We start from the raw sequence: 21,221 nt of genomic DNA on the forward strand, positions 1-21,221 counted from the left end.
GGGCAAACTTGGAAGAAGGAGATGGATATAAAAAAGAGACTTAGACAAGTTAAAAATGGAATTCTTCAGAGACGGAAAGGTGGTGCTCAGAGAGAGTCTTGCGAAGATCTTGTTCATCTTGTTCTCCCTTTTTCAAATTTTCAGTTCATGTTGAATATTGATAGGTCAGTCATGATAATGGTTGGCTAGTTTCTTTTTATTGTTGTTAGGGTCACAAACCCTATGTGAACCCTTGTTACAACGGATTGGTTTATAATTATTCGTTTATATAATTATCTTTATCTCTACCCTGTGCGTAATTTTTGTCTTCGTTGTTAGAACTGATCAATCTAATAGTTGATGATAATTTGAGGGTTAGAACCCTAGATAGGAATATTGGGGTTTTGATCTTGAAAGGGGGTAGGATAAAAAATTATATGCATGCTAGGAATAGATGTATATTTGATTGCAGATGCTTAAATTATTGAGTTCAATGCTTAATGCCATGAGGAACATTGCAAGCAGAGTAATTATATAAATGAGTATTGTAAATCAATCCAGAGTAAAAAGCGAGAATCATTTGGTGAGTGCACTCTAGCTACAATGCTTTCTCATACTTTTACAAATCAATCTTTTTTTTATTTTATTATTCATCACAAAATTCCAAAAGTACGTTCTTGCTTTTATTTCTTATTTTAATCAAATCAACAATTTTCACACACCTATTTGAATTCCTCCCATCTTAAAAGGAACAATTATTTGATATTTGATCACAATTCCTGTGGAGACGATACTTTTCTTATCACTGTATTACTTGTGCGATCGGTATACTTGCCGGTGAGCATCAAAAGGACTTTGAGAAAGCGTTTAAAGCAAAATATCTACATGAAGTTTGTCTTATTGATGATGACACAAAATCAAGCAATCCAGAATCAGAACTCGACATCCAAAATGAATTGGAGTCAGAAAAATTAGAGATTACGAAAGAGGAAGAAAAACAACGAAAAGGTAAAAGAAAATGAAGAAAAAAGAGGAGGAGAAGGTGACAGCGAACGTAGTGGTGATTCTGACAATGTCGATGATGATGATGAGTTTCGTGAGGAAGAAGAGGATATGAGAACAAAGTACCTTGTTTGCTATTTGGGCACTACTAAGAAAGAAGAAACATCTAGTGATTTTCAACAGAAAGTGAGGCTTAGGAGCAGTAGCAACATGTCAAGAGGAGTACCAACAAAGAAGACAAACAAAGGAGAAATAATTCTAGTAAAAGAAAAACAAACTCTCATTGATGTGATAGAAAAGCAAAAGAAAGAAGATATTATGGAGAATGAGCAAAGTGAAAAACCCAGGATTATTTGGTCAAATTTGGCAGAGATCGCGTATGCATTGGAGACACCACAAACACCGCAAACACCAATGAAGATTGTTTATCTTCCACCATGTTGGGATATTCAAGTGTGATGAGTCCCACATTGGTTGGTAATGAGCTAAGTAAAGAGTATATAAGTGGATGGACCTATGAACCCAATGCCTTAAGGTTTTGGGTTGAGACATGGTGTCAGGATCCACTTGCTACGGTTGGTGTTGCCTTAGCTCATTGGTGGTGGTTCCCCGCCACGGGCTTCCCCTGGACCCGCTTGACATTGGAGTTTGAGGGAACGAATTTCCCAACATTGGTATCAGAGCCGGATTGGGCTCGAGCTAGCCTAGTGATTGGCTAGGAGGCGGGTCGAGTACTTTGCGCTTCGGGTACTCGGTTGAGGGGGAGCATACCAATTGTGGGTTTCACACTTGAGGGGAGATTGTTGGGATATTCAAGTGTGATGAGTCTCACATTGGTTAGTAATGAGCTAAGTAAAGAGTATATAAGTGGATGGACCCATGAACCCAATGCCTTAAGGTTTTGGGTTGAGACATGGTGTCAGGATCCACTTGCTACAGTTGGTGTAGCCTTAGCTCATTGGTGGTGGTTCTCTGCCACGGGCTTCCCCTGGACCCGCTTGACATTGGAGTTTGAGGGAACGAATTTCCCCCGGACAAACGTGTTCCAAAAAATGTTGGGTATGGCTCATACTTCACATGATGATGTTGGCCCTAATTGTCGGGGTCAGCAGAAAGGCAACTGGGGTCCCGCTCCCAGGTGAGCGGGCGGGGGTCCGGGGGCAGCGCCCCCAGGCCCGTAGAGGCTAGGTAATGTTTAGGCCTCTGTTTCTATTGTAATTTTCTTAGCAGTTTGGGCTTGGGCCCATGAATAGCTGTTGTTAGGGTTTCTTGTAATCCTATTTATATTTGCCTTGTAAAACCGAGAGACTTGTAACGAGTGGCAGTGAGGTGAATATAGTACAGACAAGCTGGACGTAGCCTATATTGGGTGAACCAGGGTAAATCATCGTGTCAATCTCTCTACTCTTATCTCTTTTTCTGTTTTCTCGATTCTGTGTGATTGTCGATTTCCAACAATTGGTATCAGAGCTTTGGTTCTGCGACCAGGGTTCCTGTGACAGATTGGGGTTTCGCGATTTAGGGTTTTTTCTTGGCATAGATAAAACTGCGAAATTGATCTGGAGAGGATGTCGACTGGCCAATCATGGGTCGAGGTTGAAAAGTTCAGAGGAAAAGGGTTCGAGTTATGGAAGCTGAAGACGGAGGCTCTGCTCGTTGACAGGGACGTGTGGTACGTGATCGAAGATGATAAGCCGTCCGTACCAACAAAACCTGTCGGTGAAGAAACGTCAGGTGATGGCGAGTCGAAGGAGTTGAAGGCGTGGACCAGAGACGATCGAAAGGCGCGAAGCCTGATCTGGTTATGCCTGGCTGATAACGTTCTGGTGAACGTAACTTCTGAGAAGACCGCGAAGGATCTCTGGACGAAGCTGGGAAGTCTCTATCAGAGCAAGTCACTCGTGAACAAGCTGTTCCTGCGAAGGAGGCTGTATAATCTGCGGATGAGCGAAGGTGATTCTTTCTCTGCTCATTTAAATGAATTTAATACTATTTGTGCACAACTTTCGTCTATAGACATTAACCTGGACGAGGAAGACAAAGCTTGCACCTTGTTGTGTTCACTGCCCAACTCTTGGGAGCACATCATTGTGTCAATTGGTACTAGTGTTAATAAACTGTCGTTTGAGACGGTTGTTGCTGCCTTATTGTCTGAGGAGATGAGAAGGGTAGGTTCTGAAGGTACCAACAATGAGGCTCTGGTTGCTAGAGGGAGGAGTGATGACAAATCAAAGTCTGGTCACAGAGGAAGATCGAGGGGACGATCAAAGTCCCGTAATAAATCTGATAAATCTGAAATGAGGTGCTGGAGGTGCAAAAAGGTTGGACATCTGAGAAGGAATTGCAGAAGTAAAAGTATAGGTCCTGAGAAGCGGGATGATTCACAACCGTCTGCTTCGGGTACAAAGAAGGATGATGATGATAGTACAGGGGACCTGTACATGGCGTTTGACAGTCATAATGACTGTAATGATTGGATTATTGACACTGGAGCATCGTTTCATATGACACCTCATAGGGAGTGGTTCTGCACCTATGAATCGTATTCTGGCGGTACAGTTAGAATGGGAGATGACACGACTCATGCAATTGTGGGGCGTGGGAAGGTAAAGCTGAAGATGAGTGACGGGACAGTCAAGAATCTGCCGGGTGTGATGCATATTCCGGGGCTTACCAGAAATCTGATCTCCGTTGGTAGTATGGCAGATGCTGGTATTAATTTTAGCAGTAACAAGTATGCTTGCAAGCTGACTCGAGGAGCTTTGGTTATTGCAAGAGGAGAGCGTCATGGTAAATTGTGGAAACTGCTGGGTAGCACAGTATTCAGTGGTGAAAGCTATGTTTCAGAATAGGCGGAGGAGGACACTGCTATGTTATGGCATAGGAGGCTGGGGCATATTGGAGGAAAAGGTCTGGAGACTCTAACATCAAAGAAGTTGGTGGATGGAATTCCGAGCTGCTCTATGGGGTTTGGATTTTGCGAGCATTGCCTGCAAGGGAAGCAAAATCGGGTATCTTTTGATTCCATAGGAGGAAGAGCTGAGGGGGTTATGGACTTGATACACAGCGACGTGTTTGGCCCCACATCTGTAGCATCACATGGAAAATCAAGGTATTATGTTTCTTTTACTGATGATTTTTCAAGATATGTGTGGTTATATTTCTTGCGCAACAAGGATGAAGTGTTCGATAAATTCTGCGAGTTCAAGGCTTTGGTGGAAAATCAATTTGATCAAAAAATCAAGGTGCTGAGAACTGACAATGGAGGGGAGTTCTGTTCAACAAAATTTGACCAGTTTTGTGCGAGCAATGGGATTGTAAGACAGAAGACTACGCCCTACTCACCTCAACAGAATGGGGTGGCAGAGAGGTTGAATCGATCTCTCATGGAGAAAGCACGGAGTATGCTGAGCGGTGCAGGCTTGGCAACTGAGTTTTGGGCAGAGGCAGTGGCTATTGCTTGTTATCTGAAGAACAGATCTCCTACATCAGCTTTGAAGGAGAAGACTCCATATGAAGCACTGTTTAAAAAAAGGCCAGACGTATCTCATATCAGAGTGTTTGGCTGTGAAGCTTATATGCACGTACCCAAGGAGAAAAGAAACAAGCTTGACAGTAAATCTGAAAAGTGTATCTTTATTGGGTACAAGGATGGCGTCAAAGGTTATAAGTTGTGGAATCCGGATACTAGAAGTGTAACTTACAGCAGAGACGTTGTATTCAGAGAATCTAAGTTGAATCAGATTTTTCCTGAAGCTCCTGAAAAGTCACAGACGGTGGAGTTGGATGTGGGTTTGAAAGAGGATACAATAAACTCACAGATTGAATTGGAAAATTTGAATTCTGAAGCTGCTGAATATAATGAGGTAGAGGATGAATTTTCTGAAACTGAGGCTGAGGTTGAAGCACCAGTGCTGAGGAGATCCACGAGGGAAAGAAGACCATCTGAGAGGTATACACATGAAAATTATATCATGTGTGCTAGTGATGATGTTTGTGCATTTAGTATTACAGGTGATGATCCGAGCACTGTAAAACATGCGAGGAGCTCGGAGGATGCCAAACAGTGGGAGGAAGCTATGAAAGAAGAGATGAAGTCTCTGATGAAAAACCAAACTTGGAGTTTGGTGAATCTACCTGCAGACCGAAAAGCAATTGGTTGCAAGTGGGTGTTCAAGAAGAAGGTTGGTGCCAATGGGGAGATTGAACGCTACAAGGCTCGATTGGTTGCAAAGGGATATTCACAGACAGAAGGGGTTGATTATGGTGAGGTATTTTCACCTGTTGCAAAGTTAAATTCCATAAGACTGGTTTTGTCTGTAGCAGCTGCATATGACCTAGAGGTGGAGCAGCTGGATGTGAAGACAGCTTTTCTTCATGGTGATTTGGAGGAGGTTATTTTCATGAAGCAACCAGAGGGGTTCATTGCAAGAGGCAAAGAGGAGCTAGTCTGCAAGCTGAATAAATCTCTGTATGGCCTGAAGCAGTCCCCAAGGATGTGGTACATGAAGTTCGACACTTATGTGCTGAAGCTTGGCTTTGACCATTGTGATGCTGATCACTGTGTTTATGTGAAAAGGTTAGAAGGTGACTTTGTTATTCTAACTTTGTATGTTGACGACATGTTACTCGTTGGAAACAGTTTGAAAATGATCAGCACTGTTAAAGGACTGCTAGCAAAGCAGTTTGAAATGAAAGATCTAGGCGCTGCAAATGTGATCTTGGGTATGCAGATTAAGAGGGAGCGTGACAAACGAAGATTATGGTTAAGTCAGCAGAAGTACATAGAAGATGTTCTGAAGAAATTCAAGATGACTGACTGCAAGCCTGTGTTGACTCCCATGTCTATTGGTTCTAAGTTATCGGCTGACCAGTGTCCCAAGACTGAAGAAGAAAAAGAAGAGATGGCGTCAGTTCCTTATGCTAGTGCAGTAGGGAGTCTGATGTATGCCATGATTTGTACTCGACCTGATATTGCTCAAGCAGTGGGAGTATTGAGCAGGTATACGTCCAAGCCAGGAAATGAGCATTGGACGGCTGTGAAGCGTGTGTTCCGCTATCTTCGTGGTACGTCTGACCTTGGGTTATGCTATGAAGGCGTGAAGGGCTCAAGGGGACAGACATTGTTAGAGCTGAGATGCTTTGTGGATGCTGATTGGGGAGGTGACATTGATAGTAGAAGATCTACAAGTGGATATGTTGTTTCTTCATTTGGCGGAGCTATCAGTTGGATGAGTAAGAGGCAGAGCACTGTTGCTTTATCTTCTACAGAGGCTGAGTACATGGCCTTGACACATGCTGTTAAGGAAGCTATTTGGTTACGGAGGTTGTGCAAAGAGCTTGGCTTTGCACAAGGAGAGATGATCGTTGGGTGTGACAGTCAGAGCGCCATTTTCTTGGCTAAGAACCCAGGTTTCCATGCGAGGACCAAGCATATCGGCATACAGTACCACTTCATCAGAGAGAAGATTGAAGACAATGTTGTATTGCTGAAGAAGGTTGACACAAAGGTCAACAATGCTGATTTTCTGACCAAGGCAGTGACTTCGGAGAAGTTTGAATGGTGTACAGATGCTTTGGGATTGAAGAAACATGTGAAGCATTCACCAAGTGGGAGAATGTTGGGTATGGCTCATACTTCACATGATGATGTTGGCCCTAATTGTCGGGGTCAGCAGAAAGGCAACTGGGGTCCCGCTCCCAGGTGAGCGGGCGGGGGTCCGGGGGCAGCGCCCCCAGGCCCGTAGAGGCTAGGTAATGTTTAGGCCTCTGTTTCTATTGTAATTTTCTTAGCAGTTTGGGCTTGGGCCCATGAATAGCTGCTGTTAGGGTTTCTTGTAATCCTATTTATATTTGCCTTGTAAAACCGAGAGACTTGTAACGAGTGGCGGTGAGGTGAATATGATACAGACAAGCTGGATGTAGCCTATATTGGGTGAACCAGGGTAAATCATTGTGTCAATCTCTCTACTCTTATCTCTTTTTCTATTTTCTCGATTCTGTGTGATTGTCGATTTCCAATAAAAAATATGATTTGCATGCAAAGTCAAATTTGAAGGGGAGTGTTAGAAATCAAATTTGATTTTGTAATTATCCACCGTCATCCTAGAAGAATCAAGAACCAAAAGAATTCCGGAAGCTATGAGATGTATGGATCACAAAGCAAATTAGAAACGAAAGAAGCAACCAGAAAGCTACCACCGCTATAGGAGAAGAATCTACACATCTACTAGAAGAGCCTGCACCATTCTTGATGGATTACTAACAAATAATTTAATAATAAAAAATGAAAGAGATTGAGGGTAGAAGAAAGTAGAGAATTCTTGAAAGGTAGTCAAAGGAACAAAAGGAAAGAGAAGACAATTTTGAAAAGCAAGAAGAAAAAGACGGCTGTGGAAAATTGAAGAGAGTTGTATAATTTGAATATTATATTATATTATTAGAAAAAGTCGGTTAGTTGACGTCTATATATATAGGTGTATGTTTAGATGTGTGTTAGAGTGGTATTAGAAACATAGAATGAAATAGACTACCGAAGTACTGTGAGTTTGAGAAATATAGTTACTTGAGATGAAAAACAGAGAGAGTACTTAAGATGAGTACGTGAGAAAAATAGTATTAAAATACTGTTAGAGAGAGTTTGAGAAAGAGTTATCTTGAAAGAAAATTAGTAGTTAGAGTGGTCATTCAATGGCACTAGATCTTCTTCATGGCTTTGAATACAGATGAAAGCATTCTGTATAAATTGTGCAAGCATTCTATATAAATTGTGCAATTGTAGCTGGGCTAGGAATTAGTAAGTGGAAAGACCTTGCAAATGCCTTTTTGACACTAGAACAAGTAATTAATCACTTGTAGAGCAAATTAAATATGACAGTTAAAGATGCCTATATGCCTCAATCGCCTATTAGTTTGTTTTTAGTTTTTATATCAGAGTGAAGTAGTTACAAAACTTGCCTATTTATCAATGTTTTACTGGATTGATCATTCATTTGGTGGCCTGATAATAAAGATGAATATTACAAAAAGTTAAAGCAAAACTTTAGTTACCAAGAACATGTCAGAAGTGTTAAAGTACTAGCCACTTAACATATACACAGTGTATACATATTACCTAGCGGTAAACTTTTATTGGCAGGAATGCTAAAGGGAATATAGAGAAAAAAAATAAACAAAGATTGGAATAGAAAAAATACAGATCTACTCCTCCTGAGTGCTAGTCGTTGAGAATGTTATTTCATTGATCTTCCTTTTTTATATATTAAAAAGGAGTTTATTATTTTTCATACCGCAGATAACTTTATCTTCTACAAAATATATATATATATAAAAGATAAATTTATCTCATACAACATGAGAAATGTTAAATTTATATAAAAAAAGTTAAAGATATTTTTAAGAGCTACACAAGGTTGCAATTGTTAGAGTAAACCTCTTTCAAAATTCAAGTGTAATAAGTTTTGCTGAATCATGCATCTTATTGTCTAAGTAATCCTTCTTTTTGGAGTTAAAAAAAAATGCAGAACCTTATTAAAAAACTAATTTGATGATATTTTTATATAATTGGAGTATTAAATTGATAACACTTTATATTATTAAAGGACTAAATTAATTTAAATTTTTTTGAAGGATCAAAACAATGACACTTTACATTATTAAAGAATTAAATTAATACATAAAAATTTTAAAAATAAAATTAATGATATTTAACATTATTGAAAAATTAAATTAATGGTAAAAATCTGAGCAGCAAAAGTCATAAACTTTGTGCTTTAATAAATTATTATTATTATTATTATTTTGGTAACATTTGTGCTTTAATAATCTAACTATACCTATTGTCAGATTTTTCATTTTATTATAATCTCCAATAAATATTACGATACGAAAGGAATATATATATATATATATATATATATATATATATATATATATATATATATATATATATATATATATATATATGAGATAGAATCCTTTGACACCAGTGTCAAATTTCAAATTTGACAACTCATTTAAGAACCGTTAGATCAAAAAAGATCAACGGTATCACATGCTTACAAATCAGAGTCGTTGATATTTTTTATCTAACGGTTCTCAGATGAGATATCAAATTGAAATTTAACACTGGAGTCAAAGGATCATATATATATATATATATGTATATGTATATATGGTAAAATCATTTCTGCAGCCGCTTTACGTATAACAACGACAGGTGTATGATTATGATTTTCCACATTTAATACTTTAACCTTTGTATGGTTATGATTCCCCGCATTTAATGCTTTCAAATATATATATGACAAGTATTTGATTGCTGCACGTACAACAGCTGCAGAAATGTAAACCCCTATATAGTGGTGAAAGTGGGCTGGGCTGGGTCAAGTTTTGCCCCGAAAAGCCCAAGCCTACATTAAAAAATTTTAATTTGGCCTGGCCCAAGCCTGGTACGAGTCTAACTGTTAGCCTGCCTTGGCCCGTTTATAAAAAACAAATGGCCTGACCCAGCTCGTTAGCCTGTTAATTTTTCACTTCCAAGCAGAACCATGAATCAACTTTACACAATACTCAAATTATGTTGCTAAACCAAAAATCATAATTTCAACGTCCAAACAAAATCATGAATCACATCAAAACTCATACAATCTACATTTAAGTCACTTTCAAAAGAAAAATTTTCAAACTAAATAACAAATATTTCATCAGATCCAACAAACAATCCATACTATGTAAATTAAAATAACTACATGAATCCAACAAACACATCATAATGCTTGTAGTAAGTATAACCTCTCCCAAAAACCTTTTAATATATTCATATACACAATCTAATATGCTGAGATGTTGATTCTTCCTAATAAGAATTAAAGCAAATTTCTTTTAAAATATAATCGAATATAATTAAGTTATAAATAATTGCAATTGATCAAATTTATATCTTTTATTTTTTCTTCAAGGCATACTTATTATATTTTATTTTATTTGAAATAACTAATACAATAAGGCCGGCCTGTAGGCTTATAGGTCAGACATTGTGAAAGTGGGCCTACGGCCTTTTTATTAAACAAGCTTTTTCAAAGCCCAAGTTCGGCCTATTTTACGAAATATACTAGGTCAGGTCTGGCCTGACGTAGGCCGAGCCGTAGGCCCCTGTAGGCCGGCCTGACCCAGTTTCACCCCTACCCCTATATATATATATCGATAGAGGAAGGATCCATTTACAATTTTTTTTTACAAATTACATTAAATATGACTGGTTATACACTCTTGATTAGTGTATGACTGGTCAAACATAGTGTAGTTTGTAAACAAAAAGTTTGTAAATATAACATTCCCCGTATATAAATGCTTTAATGTTTCTGCGGTGAGTATAGATAAGTTATCTACATACATTTTCAAAACAACGTCGTGTTGGGTTGAAAAATTAAAAAATTATAATGAGAAAGCCTATTGATGTGCGTCTAGCATATGATGCTTTCTAACTTAAAAGAAGCAAGGAATTAATCATAAATGTGAGAAAATAAGTCATAAATGCAAGAAATATTGATTATTCCTTCTCAATCATTCTCTCACTCAATTTATGTGTTTTAATAGCAGGAATCGCCACAAAAGGAAGCAAAAGAGAGAAGTTCAATTTTCCAGCTGGCGCACGGGCGCACGGTGCGCGGGACCTGGCGCACGGTGCGCTGTTTGACAGCTTCAGTTCTATTTTCTCATGCAAAGTGCGCCAGACTTGGCGCAAAGTACGTGGGCGATACTTTTCAATTTTAATCTGATGCAAATTACTCAAAAAAGAGGCCCAATTGGAGAGCAATTGAAAGTAGGTTTTCCCAAAACCTAATAAAAGGATCAGAAACAGAGGAAGGAAGGACTTTTGACAACAAGAAAGAGAAAACAACAAAGAGAGGGAGAATTCTTGGGAGTTTCTTAGAGTTTCAAAGATTCGATCGATCAAGACGGAAGATCTTTATCTTCTTTCTCTCCTTTAGGTTTTGAATTTTATTTTCTTTTGTATTGATTTTGTCAGACATGAATATGTCCGACTAGTTTTATAATTGTGATAAGGGTCACAACCCTTGATGTGAACCCCTTGTAGTTTGGTTGAAGTTTATGTTTAGTTATTTAAATTGAATTTATCTTGCCTTTTTCTTCATTACATAATTCTTTTGGAACTGATCAATCTATTAGGATTGCGAGGGTTAGGGTTTTCAATAGGAATATTGGAATTCTAATTCCTGACAATGGGTAAGATAACTGTTCATGTACGCACTAGGGATAGGCTACATGAACCGCAAACGTTAAAGATTCATTGATTCAAAAGGTTAACTTGAAAAAGGATTTCTAAGGGATTAGGATTCTAATAGAGTTAAAGTCACTAAGGGATTAGGGCTTAAGTAATCATATAAAAGATGATGAATCGTTTGATCAATTGAATAAGTAAACGTAAATGCGTGGAGACGATAAAGGTGGGGATCATAAAGGTGTTTGTTTCTCTTTACCGCAATATTTTCTCAACCTTTTAATCTTTTGTTCTTGAATTCTAAAAGAACCTGTGAACCATTTACATTTATTTTGAATTCTTCTCATTTATTTCACAAAACACAATTGTTCTCAAACTATTTTGATTAATCCAACAAGAGAGGAATAGTTATAATAACTTCGGTGCCTCAATCCTCGTGGAGACGATACTCTACTCATCATTTTATTACTTGGTACGATCGGTGCACTTGCCGATTTTACGCAACAAGTTTTTGGCGTCGTTGCCGGGGATTGAATACGCCAAGTTTATTAATAACTTTTGATTTTTCTTGATTGGATTTTGTGCTACTAATCTGTTTGCTTTAGTTTATGCGTGGTACAATTGATCCTGAAACTTTGATCTACGATCCAGAGATAGAAAGAACTGCAAGAAGGATAAGGCAACTTACCAAGCAGAGTAAGCAAGCAGAAATTTCTACTTCACCTTCTTAGGTAGAATCAGAGATGGCAGAAGCCAACCCACCACCAGAAGAAGAGATGATGGAGTCAATCTTGGCTCCATTGTTTACAAGGACAAACTCCAGCGTTGTCAGGCCATCGATTAATGCCAACAACTATGACATCCATCCATCACTGATCACATTGGTGGAGAAAACTCAGTTTGGTGGGGAGGACTATGAAGATCCTCATGACTTCATAGACAGATTCATAAGAATCTGTGATACAACTAAGCACCACGGAGTATCCGATGATGCAATCAGACTCCGATTGTTCCTGTTTGCTGTGACCGGGAAAACTCTCAGATTGTTGGATCGACAAGCTCCCAACAACATCAGAACATGGGAGGAGTTGGCAGCTAAATTTTTTGCTGAGCACTTTTCTATGGAAAAGTACAACAAGTTGGTAAATGAAATTACCAACTTCACTCAACAACCAGGAGAGAACTTGTGTGCAGCCTCGACCAGATTCCAGGAACTGATTCGGAAGTGCCCCCAATATGACTTGCCAGAGACAAAGAAGGTCAGAGTCTTCTATAATGGGATGACACCAGACTCCAGAATGATTGTCAAAGGTGCAGCTGGTGGGACCATAGGAAAGAAGACAACAACTCAAACCTTAGAGCTGATTGATTTTATGGCAAGGAATGAGAATGCATCTATGACAGCCCAACCTGTTCAGCAAAGAAATCTTACAATCCAAAAGTTAATAGCCTCATTTTATCATTTTGCACCAAATTTTATTTGCATGATGCTGGGAATAAATGTGATTTATTATATATTTGATAATTTGCTTATTGGGTACTATTAGAAAATTGATTCATTATATTTGGGATCAAATTATGATGTGATTTGGATTTGGTCATGATGTAGTGTTAAATGCTCTGAGCTTTTGATGCTTGCTCTAATATATATTTTTTGAGGTGCATGCTTCCGCTTGAATTGATTAAATGCAAATTTTTTTGAAAATGCTATTATCTTTGATTTATTATTAGTAGAGATGTTGCACTTTCTTGTAGACTGGATTGTGGTTTTGGGCGAGAAAATTAATTTTGGTGTAAGAGTTTCCATTAATTACTGTGTGTAATTGCCACCAAAGTGGAATTACTTATATTGATTTGTGAAAATTTCTTTGTAAAACTTGAGAAATAATTTTGGTTATTTCATGCAATTTCCTGCCCAAATGGAGTAATTGTATGTTATAACTATAAATTTGTTTAGGATGATGGTAATAGAGGTTCATTGGTCTAGGTGATCTGTCTGCCCAAAGGGGACACATCTTTGAAGCCCGTGTATGCTCATTGAGCAAATTTTCTTTGAGGTTGTAGATGAAGTTATTGGAGACTCATTGGGCTAGAGATCTATCTGCCCAAAGGGGATGGATTTTTGAACCCAATATTGTGCTCATTGATTAACTTATATGAGGTTCTGACCTTGGTTTGTGCATTCTACCCAAAGGGGAATGTACTATTATGTTGGCCTTGTTATGACAACCTGTTGTGCTCAATGATTAACTCATCCTGAGCAATTTTTTCTTGAGGTTATAGATGAAGTTATTGGAGGCTCATTGGTCTAGGAATCTATCTGCCCAAAAGGGATAGATTTTTAAACTCAGTGTTGTGCTCAGTGATTAACTCATCTGAGGTTCTAGTCTTGGTTTAACCTTGGTTAGTGCATTCTGCCCAAAGGGGAATGTACTATTATGTTAGCCTCATTATAATATCTGGACTAAATTGAATGTGTATATTGTCCTTTAGTTTATTCTAATGCATACATGTTTGATATATTTTGAAATAATTATTTTAATTTATATATATATATTTATTTGGAATTATTTGCTCTCATTCATATTTAATTTTGTGAGCTCTTATTCATGTTTAATTCTGTGATAAATATTTATGTTCCTTTTTCCAAATTTTAGTTAATGAGAAATTGTTACATATTATGGTGATTATGATGTCTGTTCTTACTCTTCCTAGTTATGCATATATTTTGTGTACTTTCTCAATTAAGTTTCAGTAGTGAGCCAATGAGTATAATTGATCATGTTGGGCATGAGAATTTTTTGTATAAATTGTAGTTTGGAGAATGCAATATAAAGTTTAGAAATGCATGTTATAAAGTTATTCATATTATTTCAGAATTATTACTTCTAATTTTATTTATAAATTGTGAGAGTTCTTTAACAATATGATTTGTTATATGCAATTACTTGCACAAATGGGATTATTGTATGCAACAAATTTTGAAACATATATGGAGATAAAAAAAATTTAAATAATGTGAAGTAATTGTGTACTATATACTCTGCCCAAAGAAGAGTTTATTATATGCTAATTATTTCGTTAAAATTACTTCACTGCCCATAATTAATATAATTGCATTTATGTAATAAATATACTTTTGATATGAATGATAACAATGCCATAATAGAATTGCTGATTGGATTACATTGTGATTAATGGAGATGAGATCTAGATTTTTATTTTATTTTTTTATGAATTTTGATCTTGATAGGGCATTGTGTGTTAGCCTATAATTAATGTAGAGAACATACTTGACGTATTTTTTAGTGGGAGAGATATGATTAATTTTGTGTGATCTTGAAGTTATTGTCTAGTCAGTGAGAGATAATTGCTTAGTTTTTAATGTCAGGATATGAGTTTATTTTGAAATAAATTTCTATAAGGCCTCTTTGAGAAGGATTTTGAATTCTATATCCTTTTTAAATCAATATGGATTTTATTTTACATTAATGGTGATCTGATAAGATAGTGACTTTCTTGAGCTAGGATGAAAATAATTTCTGTTAGTATATTTATCATAAGGTCATGGGGGAGAAAATTTCCTTTTCTTGTATTGTATGTGAATGACTTAGTTGTTGAGAATATTGACTGACTCTCTAACCAAAGGATGTAGTAGGCCCATGATAAATACTTGTGAAGAATATGGGCATTGTGAATTCCTTTGATTTAGTTGACTAGTGGGAGTTTGAATCATTTATTATTTTCTTGTCATGTTGAACAATTTATTATTTTCTTGTCATGTTGAACAATTTATTTTAGATATAATTGATGTTTATTTAAAGATAAATTTTATTTTGAACAATTGATAAGGATTTGAGTTTTATTATTGCATATATTGAACATATGTATTTATGTTTATCAATTGTGAGATATTTTGGAACTCAGTGTTGTTGGGACCACCATGCCTGTGGTTGACACTATATTGGAGTTTGAGGCATGATAATACGATTTTGGAACTCAGTGTTGTTAGGACCACCATGCCTATGGTTGACACTATATTGGAGTTTGATGCATGATTTTGGAACTCAGTGTCGTTGGAACCATCATGTCTGTGGTTGACACTATATGGGAGTTTGAGATATGATGGTGTTGTTAGGACTACAGGGCCCGTAGTCGACACCATATTTGATTATATGATGGTTCTTTGATAAACCATGAAATTTCTCTAACTTTAAGGCATTTGAGAGAAATTTGAAGACTGATAGAGAAAATACCATTTGGCTGTTATTGGATTATATTGACATGCTATTTTCTTGCTACACTCCACACTAGTGACTAGTCGACAGAGTCAAGTAACATTTGTGACCATGGAAGGTCTTATATCGGTAAGGGTATAATCACCGCCTAATTCAATGTTTTTTGATTTTAGTTGGATGGAGTCATATTCAGATATCGCACCTTGGATCATGTGTTTTCTTAAAATATGGCCACATTATAAGAATTAGTCCTTAGCCCGAGAGTCGTTTTCAAATAACTTGTTTTCCTTTTCTCTTTAAAATTAAAATTTTACAATTGATTTTGCCCAAGTGGGAGAATGTTAGAAATTTTTATAATAATTGTGGGCTTCAATCAATTGTAATTTTTCTTATTTTAATAAAAACGGGCTAAGTCATGATCCATATAGGGGTGTAGTATAAAATCCAGTTAATTAGTGATCCTTTTGATTTGGGCTTGGATATCTGTAAACTGATTAGTGTGGGTAACAATGTATGCCTAATCCATAGGCCCATGATGGGAAAGGGACTAGGGTTAATAAGTTTAGCTAGGTCCCCTATGCATTCACAGTGTGTTAGAAAATCGTTATTCACTACAAGAAAAATGACTTTTAGCCATGACAAAAACCGTGGCAAACTATTATGAAAACCGTGGCTAAATGAGCTATCCACAGTTTGTACATCCGTGGCTAAAGGTGACGTTGCATTATTTTAACCACGGTCTAAATGAGTGTGGTAACATTTATTTAGCCACTGTTTCTCTTTGTTAGCTACGTTTTATTCCTGGCTAAGCTGTTTTGATCACAATAACCAAAATTTTTAATGGCCACAGTAGTAACCGTGGCTAATTATAGAAATTTTTTTTTTTAAAAAAAGCAAATATTATAAATTCTCCAAATCTTATAAAATACAAATAATAAAGGAGATAATGGAATAATAAAGTCGATATAAACCAATAAAGTTTTCCACATTTCCAAATAAAGCTAAAATTAGAAATTTGTCATTGTCATGAGACATCTCTATAAAATATTAACTTAATTGTTCTACTAAGCAACATATGATAGTACATTTTTTAAATCAGTCTTCCAAGAATTGCTCTTGTATATATCCTTTCCCTTTAAAAAGGCTTGTTACCAATCACATCTGTATGAAAACAGAAAAATTACAATTAAGATATGTTAAAATGCCACCAAATATTTAAATAAAATAAGATATGCAATATTATTTGCATAGAATATGTTACAGAAAATATCTTACATAAGGATGTGAAATCATATGGAGAAAACTACATTAGCCAAGTGGCCAGGGCCAATGCAACAACTAAAAAGTACCATGTTAATGAGCTTTCTATGAATAATCTTCTGATAAATGAACGTAAATACTTCATTACCTTTGTGGACCTCACTTGCTTGAGAGATGAATCCAATTGCCGCTCAAGTTCTTTGGTATTTAATGGACCCAAGTCTTCACCTAGAAGGTTTCTGCAGTAAGGAACAAATGCCATGGTCTTAATGAAACACTGATGCAAATGGTAAACCATTTTTGAAAAATATGAAAATGTAATAGTGGGGACTAACTGACTGCAATAAAGTTTTCTCAGACCTTAACCCATATACAATTAAGAGAGAAAAAGTAAAAGCCAGGTTATAAATTTTTCTAGTACTAATTTTATCAATATTTTGTATACTCTTTTATGAAATTCACCTCTGGGTCCTTTGAATAGATTAGATTCAAATCTTGCTTCCAGCTTTAAATCTTCCAATGTAAAATTTTCTAGCAGTTAATAATACTTTTGGGATTGAGTTTCACTTCGACTTAAGGAGTCTAAGTCATCATCATTGAATGAAGTAGTTGTATTGGCATTTGTTACGTGGACATCAAGATGACAAATCTAATACTCTTACTGAGAAAGGATGACAATGACTTAAACCATAGCATATCAGCAGCTATATTTGCATAAATATTACTGTGAAGAACCCCAGAAACACAACTTACATTATGATTTCCATTAAAAGACTCAAGAAGAAAATAGACATGACAAACAGTCCTGCTACTATACAAGTAAACACCACTACGAACACATCATGTTTCTGTTTAAAGAATAGAAAAAATTCTGAAGTTATAGAACAACATTATGATTTCCATTAAAAGACTCAAGAAGAAAAGTATATAATCCTGCTACCACAAGTAAATACCAAATCATATATATATTTACAAGATTTTAACAAGACCATAATAGCCAATGTATGCGATATACTGACATTCTAGATTTGATAGGAGAGAACAATATGGTTTCCACTTAAGAATCAAGAACAAAGAGCAACAAGTGATGGATTTTGATTCAAATACATACCCATCTGTTCACCATTTAACGTATTGGCAACCCTCTTAGCAACACTTTTATTGGCGAATTCAACCCATCTACACAGTTACAGAGAGAGAAAAAAAGAAAAAAGAAAAAAAACCAATGATCAAAACTTATCAACATAAAATCAGTAACCATTTTAAAAACTTCAATTAGATATCAATTCAATTCAAAGTATAAATACTAAATATCTTATTCAAAATGGAAATTTAGGCTATATTCATCTCTCAAAAGAAGAACACCATGAATATAAAGCTTGTCAATGTCCGAGAAGTTCTTGAGAGGAATATTTGAGAGTAAGTTGCCATGGCAGACACATACAATACTGCCATTCTAACTGGTAGTATCTTGGCTATCAGTTCCTGTCACCTGCATAATAACAAAGACCCAATTACAATTTAGTGATCTAGCTCCAACCTTACCAAAATTCAACATATTAAACACAAAAAGTACACGTAGATCAATGAAATAAATTTTTTAAAAAGATTTAGCCAGACAACACCCTGTAGATATAGTAAATGCAAACCTCTAAATTGAATCAGAGAAATCAATGATGGTAATAATTCATAATTTTTTTTTCTAATTTTTATAAAGAAAGGACAACTCACAGCAACACAAGCAACAATATGCTTCAACTTTCCACAACTTTGATCAATGTCGATGAACCCTTATAAAAATAATAATATATATAGTCCACTTTTAGTTGGAACCGTTATTTTAAATAACAGTAAAGAGTATTACAAACCCTGCAACATGAAATAGAACAAGAGATTAAAATAGGAAACATGATCCACTTTGTCACCTGAAAAAACTTGTGACAAGTTCAGCACCATTGCATTAAAAAAAATGAGTACAAAATATACTGGCAAAACAAAGAGGCATTGTGATTCTAATTAAAAATAAAACTCCTACATCAATCTTCAAAGAGATTAAACCGGAAAGAGATTCATTAAAAAAAAGGAAAAATAAATTGCATCTATAATAAATTATAAGGTATAAAGGCTTGTCATCATAGCATCGGTTTGTTTATTCTAGAATATTTAACACCTAGTTTTTTTTATACATGTACTTTATATGCATTAAATTGTTAAAGAACACTAATTAAACTTGTTTTGCAGATGATACTTTCTTGTGAGCTTCCATTCGCTTTAATTCCACTCCTTTAAGTTTAGCAGCAGCATTACAAAGATAGGACCAATTCAAGGATTGTGACTTGTCCTCTTACCTCATCTATATATGTATGCCATTTTGATTTTGGTTAAAAGAAGAATAGATTATTATCTCACTATATAGTGGCCACTAGCCAAACCTTAAGCACAATTGGATAAATTTTTAAATACTAATTGAAAAAATGTGGCCTAATTTTCATGCAGATCATTATCTACCTAACTTTTAGAAAAGACATTGTTAAAACATCTATCTAACTCAACAGTTTGGTTCTAATGGAGCCAGAGAAAACACCTTTTTTTTGACATAGAGACGATAATATTGTATTGTTTTGTATTTAAATTCTTATTTAATATACTTAAAATATTTGTAAGAGTAAGTAACTGAAGACATTAATGAACAAAAAAATAATTTAATACAACTTTTATACTTTATAATATAGAATAATAAATTAAATTTATATAAGAGATAGACGTTTCTGGTTAAAATTTACTCATTAGAAAGAGAAATGTAAAAACTAAAAAGAAAAAGAAAAAAAGATGATGCTCAGGACTGAGTTCTTTGAAGTTTGGATTGACTGCCTTTTTATTTATTTTTTTCCTGTATCTCTCTTACCCTTGTTTTGTTCCTAGTTTCTTAAAACTGTAACTACTAGAATTTAAATCAGTGACCACTAGAATTGAATTTTCTCGTTCATTGCATCATAATGAGAAAGATGAATCAAGTAACCCGAGACAAATATATGGATGATGAAAATTATTACTTGGTAGTGTATATTTGTTGCTTAATACAGAAACAAATTCCTACAGAAAACTTACCAGATCTGATTTGATTTTTCATCACTTTATAAAAAAATTAAGTACAAAGCAAACTCTACTACTGCGTTGGGAAATGGAGATGCAAATGAAACATGGATCGGGAAAAGAATGTAAAACGAATTGCAAGAGAACAAGAAAAGAAGTGCACCTTCAGCATCGCGTTTATTGTTATTTTTTACGAGTGATGTACCTTCTGTAATATTCTAGCTTGGAGTGTCCTTCGAGTTTGATTGTATTGACAATTTGATGGAAGTGAGAGAGAAAATGGGCGAGAAAGTTTAAGAAGAGAAAGTAAAAAAAGAGAGGGAAAATTGAAAAATATAAGATGAATTAGGCGGGAGAAAGAAAAAATAAAAGAAAATAAAAAATTCGGAAATTTCTGAAAGCGAATTTTTTTTCAATTAGTTTGGCGTTGAGGATAAATACATGAGGATTGGCGTTGCTTGCAGCTATGTGGGTTCAGGGAGGATAAATACATGAGGAGAAGAAAGTTTAACACGTGCCCTCATTTGAAAGCGAATTTGAGATTTTTCCAATATAAATAGGCGTAGCTAAATTGCCGTAACTAATTAACGTTTTTCTTGTAGTGATTCCATAACTTGCCTCATCGACAGTTGTGATCAGAGAGTGATGTGAATTGCAAAGAAAGATCCTGGTCTTTCCATTGCAGGAGCATCAGAGAATACAAGAAGCCTCCAATAAATCAAGAATCATGTCTTCAACAAGTAAGCCTGAATCTTTTGGTATTCTAATTTCAAAAAATCTCATCTTGAAATTTCTCACATATTCTACTTGTGAGATTGTATATATTTAATAATGAAATATGTTTCTCATCCTTCTCTTGTGGGTTGCTTCGATAGTAGATGTGAAGTATAACTACGAAAATAAAAAAAAAAATTAGCGAAAAGAAAGAACAAAAACACCTCTCTAACTTTCTCACTGAAGTAAGAAATATGCGCTGTTTTGATGTCTAACTATTTGAGTATTTTTTTTATATGCAAGGAAAAACAAGGTGTAGATGATATTTTACCAGGGAACCTGATGTTTCATTTAACAAATTTTTGATATTTAATAATTTTTTGAAATTGGTAAGGATTAATTTCCGTATGTGTAAATTGTATTCTTAAGCCTTAATTGTTGATTTCATTTGTATCTAAACATTTACGTGTTAGTAAATTAAGATTGCTATTCTTAATTACACTACTAGAAAATAATCCCACCACCTCACCTTATTTGGAATTATAAAGCCTTTTCCAAAATAATATAAAAGGAATTTACATAAAATCATCGAGATAAAATGTAATCAATAGAAAAGAAATTACACTAATTTTTTCTAAATATAAAGAACCAATTGAAAGTGGATGAGACATTAGGCTCAGTCTATCTGTATT

The sequence above is a fragment of the Gastrolobium bilobum genome, unplaced genomic scaffold, assembly GCF_033153095.1.
Source record: "Gastrolobium bilobum isolate Gb01-03AN ecotype WA unplaced genomic scaffold, APGP_CSIRO_Gbil_v1 utg34743, whole genome shotgun sequence".
In the NCBI taxonomy this organism is placed as follows: domain Eukaryota; kingdom Viridiplantae; phylum Streptophyta; class Magnoliopsida; order Fabales; family Fabaceae; genus Gastrolobium; species Gastrolobium bilobum.